The sequence below is a fragment of the Capricornis sumatraensis genome, chromosome 3, assembly GCF_032405125.1.
Source record: "Capricornis sumatraensis isolate serow.1 chromosome 3, serow.2, whole genome shotgun sequence".
NCBI lineage: Eukaryota > Metazoa > Chordata > Mammalia > Artiodactyla > Bovidae > Capricornis > Capricornis sumatraensis.
The window spans coordinates 58,098,537-58,104,737 of record NC_091071.1 but is presented as its reverse complement, the minus strand read 5'-3'; the positions used below and the strand labels follow the sequence as shown (position 1 = coordinate 58,104,737).

Sequence of the window (6,201 nt, the reverse complement as noted above, 5' to 3'; positions counted from 1 at the left end):
CACTTTGCTGACAAAAGTCCATATAGTCAAAGCTATGGTCTTGCCAGTAGTCATGTATGGATGTGAGAGTTAGACCATAAAGAAGGCTGAACACCAAAGAATTAATGCTTTCTTACTGTGATGCTGGAGAAGACTCTTGAGAGTCCCTTGGACTGCAAAGAGATCGAACCAGTCAATCCTAAAGTAAATCAGTCCTGAACATTCATTGGAAGGACTGATGCTGAAGTTGAGGATCCAATACTTTGGACACCTGATGTAAAGAGATGACTCTTTGGAAAAGACCCTGGGAAAGATTGAAGGCAGGAGGAAAAGCGGGCAATGGAGAATAAGATGATTGGATGGCATCACCAACTCAATGGACATGAATTTGAGCAAACTTCAGGAGATAGTAAAGGACAGGGAAGCCTGGTGTGATGCAGTCCATGGGGTCATAAAGAGTCAGACATGACTTAGCAACCGAAAAACAACAACAACAACTTGCTTAGGTCATAGGTTGGAGATGCAAAGTCAGGTGGGACTGGCACTACAGGTATCCTGAATCTGAACTGCATAGACTGACTTGAACAAAAAGAGTTTGGTTCAAACCCATATATATGGTAACTCCAATACAGGGTTTTCAAATGAATTGGACTCAAAAAATATAATAGTTTATTTTTGTCTTTCTTTTTTCAAGGTTAGTTTTCCAGGGATAGTAATTAAAGAATAACTATGTTGAAATTCTTTTGAATGAGCTAAAAGAAAGACAAGGGGTAGTATTCCTTCAGGTTCATAAATAATAATTCCTTGAAAAAATATATTGAGCCAATAAACCATATTCCCTTCCCTTGACATAGTCCCTAGTTTTTAAATCACCTAGCTTTTTTCTATTCAAACTAAGAAAATGTAGTATTTCTTTTTTGGTATAATTTGCTCATGGGAAATCCCGTTACATATAACCTTTCACAAACTCAGTGTTAAATGCCTCTTTTCTCTTCATTTCAATATCGCACAGTTGATTGTGTGTTAACTACAGTCCAGACACAGGCTGCTGTTACAAAGAGGTGACAAACATACAAAACAGGGTATTATTCAGCAGAGGCTATTTGGTAATATGTAACTTACAATGTAATTTAATTGTTGCCCCCAACAAAGTTACATGACTATTGCAAACATAACCTACGTTCAATTCCAGTCATACAAGGGGGATTTATAGGATGTTTCCTGTTTCAGCTGAGATCTTATTATAGCTCCCACAGGTAGTCAAAACGCCAGAGAATTATAACTTCCTTCAATAATTGCTCAAACTTGAATGTAGCCAATATGGAAGGAAATAGGAACGGGCCATAAGTCTATTGTATCCTCTGGGTGTTTGAGAATCTCTGGTTTGTATTTCTAAATTGATACATAATCATTTTGTTTTTTTAAAAGATTAATTTTAAGTTTTTTCCCTAAGGAAATAAATCAACTAGCTTGTTAAATTTTACACAGTATACTGAACTATATCATCAAAGCTAGATTTAGGCCCTGTCCTCAGCAATCTGTATTTGTTTCTTAAAAAATAATAAATAATAATAATCACTTTCCCAAGCACTTCAGTCTAATGTTACAGCTGTATCTGGTTACTCTTTGGATGGGAAATAAGCTGGTTGCTTTTCTTCTTGGCCTTCAAGCCTTGCTCCTGAATCCTATCCACACACTCGACTCTTATTTCAAAGAGAAACCCCACTGGGAGGCTGGAAGACCTGACTGAGAGAAAAGGAAGTTATGCTAATTTCCCACCCCAAAGACACCAGTGAGCATTTCAAATACTTGCAGCTTAGGAAGGAAAAAAGGTTTCATTCTAGATCAATTCAAAGTTAGGTTATCACAACTGGAAGTTTTCAGGCTTTGCCACCTCCTGTCCCCACCACCCCTTTCCCTCCCCTCCTCTAGCCTTCCTTCCTCACCAGTTCCTTCCTTAGACCAAGAAAACAGAGCTGCCGGCTGGGGAGCAGAGCCAGGCAGAATGAAGCTGAGGAGCTCAGGGTGGGCATGGGAAGATGCAGAAAAGAGGAACCGGCTGCTGCAGAGAGAAATGGAGGAGGTTTTTTTTGTTTGTTTGTTTGTTTGTTTTCAACCATGGGAAGCTTGACTGTTGGGGCAAAAGGTGCCAGAGCACCAAAGTACAGGAGTGGGCAGAGTTCGCTTCTGCTGCGTGCTTGCCCTCCCCAGCCTCCCGCGGCCTCAGGAGGAGCCAGAGGCTCTGCAGCTGGACCTGGGCCTTAACCGGGTTGGAGATCAAGTCCTGACACCCTATCAGGAGCCCGAGCCCCACAGGGGCTGGAGCTGCTCAGGATCTGGAGGCTGCTCCCACCGTGCAGGGTGTGGCAGGCATCAGAGTGGACAGCCCCATGGCCGCCAAAATAGATGGCACCTGGGATCTGAGTAGCCCACCAGGAATTTTCTGTATCCTTTATTAAATTTGCTCTCAAAGCACTAAAAAAATGAGAGAGAGTGCCCCAAGAGAGTTGGGCCTGTGCAGACTGAAGACCCAGACGGCTGTGTCCCCGACTACAGCACAGCCAGGACTTCATATCTGGAGGGACAATGACCCTGAAGTTCTGGGGCCACAGCTTGTTCGTGTAGCCCCTGTGACATTCAGGAGTACTTTGCTTCTCAGATGTGAAAGATTCCAGAAAAGGAGAGCAGGGAGCTCTGGGTGTTGTAGCCATGCGTTCCGGGAAACAAACTCACTCAGAAGGACAGTGCAGGTAGTGGAGTGCAGTTTATTACACCGGTGGGCCCAAGGCAGAGTCTCCTCTTAGCCAAGGACCCCGACCAGCATTTGTGAACATCTTTTATACCCCATGTGTACGTGTCTGAACCCACCAGCCCAAATTCCTTGAGACTTACATAAACCAAGGAAAATCCAATCCCAATAACCCCATCATTCACGTACTATGTGCTCATGTGCTCAAATAGTCAAACAATTAGCCAATAATCAATAAACCCGAGGTTACACTCTGATAGATACAGAAAATTTTATGGCCTGTCTGGAGGAAGGGGTGATTAGTGTATATTGTCTCTTAGGTGATGAGTCACCTAGATACGATCTTCGAGGTTCCCCGGTCTGGAGGGGGTCTTATCCTTCCATTGTTGTTTTCATAGGCACTAAACACAGAGTTCAGAGTCCATTGGAAAGGTGGCCAAGCATGATCAGCATGAACAGGCCTAAGATGGAGTCCAGGCCCTAGGAATTCCTTCTTCATTCCCTGCTCTTGATGCTCTTAACTCATATTATGAGCATCATTCATAGGGATATATTGCACCCTGGCTTTCCAACCACCAATTTGGGAGAATGACTTCAACCTTCAGGTTACAAAGTTCATAATACATTGTAAAATTCAGGGTCCACAAAGCAGAACTCTCAAGGCAACTATAACAGTGGTAAATATAGTTTTCCACCAGTCGCCCTTCACCCAAGATAGGAATGTTTTCATTTGACATTGCTTTTACCTGGCTTTTCATGTCATCTAAAGCAGTCGATAGATTGCCAGATAAGTCAGGAATGTATACACAACATTCAACCTTAATTATAGCACAGGTCCCTCCTTGAGCAGCTGTACGTCCAAAGCCATTCTGTTGTGAATTACCACTTTCTCATTTGGATTTGCTCTCCATTTAAGGCTTGGATGGCTTTTGTTCTATCTGGGAGGGCCTGTTTTGTGAAATTAGTCAAGGCCTCTACTTTAATCATGATATCCGTTGCCCCTATAGAGGATACGAATAAGGCAGCAATATACTCATACCATTGACACACAGATCTTGTCCACCTAGCATGTAAATAAGGTGGATTTACCAGGGCTTGTTGTAGGTTAGGCTTTTGTTACACTGGCATTTATATTAAATGTAACCCCATGACTCGAGTCTATTGACTGTAGGTCTTACACCAAGAGAGCAAGGAGAGGTTATGATTGGCAAGAGAGAGGAAAGTCTCTTTTTGTCATCCCAGAAAAGAGCAGAGCGGTGACACCCACCAAGGAAGTCCGTCCGTCACTGACAGAGGCACAGCCCTACATACCCAGCAGTTGGAAGTGTTGTGGAAGTCTGCGTAGGAATGTGCCCATGAGATGAAAATACTGTCCTGAGTTGAAACAGAAGTTAAATTCAAAATGACGTTGATGAGGCCAAGCAGCAGGAGTTGATTGTGTGGCTTCATCCTGAAGGGGCTTGTCCAGGATCTTCTTTTCCTTCTTCTTAAGGGTGGTCTTAGTCTCTCGAGGGTCAGTGGCATCCTTCTGTGCAGTCCAATCAGCATTTTTTGGCTCTGCGTGGTATGTTCTCTTCACCCTCGTATGATGGATCCAAGGGACAATACCTGCCACTTTAACTGCAGTAGGGGTAGTTAGAATAACATAAGGGCCCTTTCACCAAGGGGCTATCAAATCATGTGTCCAATCTTTGACCCATACTTGGTCACCAAGCATAAACTCATGAATCTGTTCCCCAAAGGGGGAATGGCACACTTCCTTGTACAAACTTAGTTACCCGATTTATTACCTTACCCAGTTCCATTTGCTGTGAAATCCTATCACCCCTTACCTGAGGCAGATTTGTTGATACCTGTTTTATTATGGGAGGGGGCCTCCCATACACAATTTCATATGGAGAATAGCCTTGGGACTGTGGGGTCATCCTGAGTCTGAGCAGAGCCGTCAGAAGCAAGTCCACCCAGGAGGAGTCAGTCTCTATGACCCACTTGGGGAGTCTCTTTAATGTCCGGTTGGTTCACTCCACCATCTCAGAACTCTGGGCCTATATGCAGTGTGCAGTTTCCATTTGATGTTTAAAGTTTTGCTTACTTGTTGTACTAAATCAGCTACAAAAGCCGGGTCATTGTCTGAACCAATGCTGGTAGGAAGTCCAAATCTGGGAACTATTTCCCTAAGCAGGCACCAGGCTACTTCTGATGCTCTTTCAGTCCAGGTAGGAAAAGCTTCTACCCATCCCAAGAACATACATACCATGACCAGCAGGTAATGGTAGTGTCGGTGAGGTTTCATTTCAGTGAAGTCCACTCCCAGGTGTTCAAAGGGCAGTGTGCCTTTCAGCTGAATACCCAGAGGTTTTTGTCTGAATACCAAGAGGCAGCATTAACCTGTGAGCAGGCAGCATGGCCTAGGTGTGTCGTTTGATGTGTTTGGCTTACCAGATTGTGTGCCAGCTCCTCCGGTACCAATAATTTGCCACTTGGCAATTCCCACCATCCTTTTCAGTCTTGATGGCCCCTTCCGCTTTGGCTAACCTGACAGCCGTTGTCCTTGTTTTATCAGGCTGGTGCCATCAGTATATAGGACCCAACTAGGGTTTGGAACCTTGTGTCCTTCTTTAAAACAAACCCCAGATACCTTACCGCCTCCTTGCAGATCTGTGCCTTCTTCTTCAACACCCGGTAACCTGCTTCCATCAGCAGCTAGAGGAGTGCTTTTGTCCCTTTCCAGCATTTTTCCTTGGTCTCAGCGGCCAGCAGCAGGTCATCCCCATATTGTAGGAGCCAACATCCATACTCTTCCAGATGGAGTGAGTTCAGGTCAGAAGCCAAGGCTTCCCCAGAGATGGCTGGGGAGTTCTTAAACCCTTGTGGGGGAGTCCAGATGAGCTGTTGCTTGGTGGATCTTCCCATTCAAAGGCAAAGATGGGCTGTGACACTGGGGCGAGGCGTATGCAGAAGGCATCCTTGAGATCTAGGCGAGTATAAACTTTAGTCCTCGGTGGGAGGAGGCTAAGGTATAGGGGTTTGGAACAGTGGGGTGTAAAGTCACAGTAGCCTGGTTGACTAGCCTGAGATCCTGTACAGGCCTTTAGTCCTGTCCTCCTTCCTTTTTGACTGGCAGGATCGGCGTATACCAAGCCGACTGGCACTCTACTAGAATGCCCACTTGTTTCAATCTATTGATGTGGGGCAGTATGCCAGCCCAGGCCCCTATCGGTAGTGGGTACTGGAGCTTTCTAACCGGGATGGTGCCTGGTTTGAGTTCTATTATCACTGGGGCTTGATGTTTAGCCAGCCTGGGGAATTGAGGGGTTGTCTTCTGCCCAGACCTCAGGGAATAATTGAGTTAGCTCTCTCTCATGCTCTTCTGGCCCACCCAGTTCTGCCTTCGGAGGCTCATGCAACCTCCATTCATCTTGGGGGGGTGTCTTGAGAGAGAGAGCAAATAAATCATATTGTCTATCTGGAAG

The 6,201-nt window shown here is 45.0% G+C and overlaps 1 pseudogene; it reads right to left on the bottom strand.

Annotated features, from left to right (window-relative positions):
• Window positions 1-3,245: 3,245 nt before the first annotated feature.
• Window positions 3,246-5,462, bottom strand: LOC138076260 (endogenous retrovirus group S71 member 1 Env polyprotein-like; annotated as a pseudogene).
• Window positions 5,463-6,201: the final 739 nt, after the last annotated feature.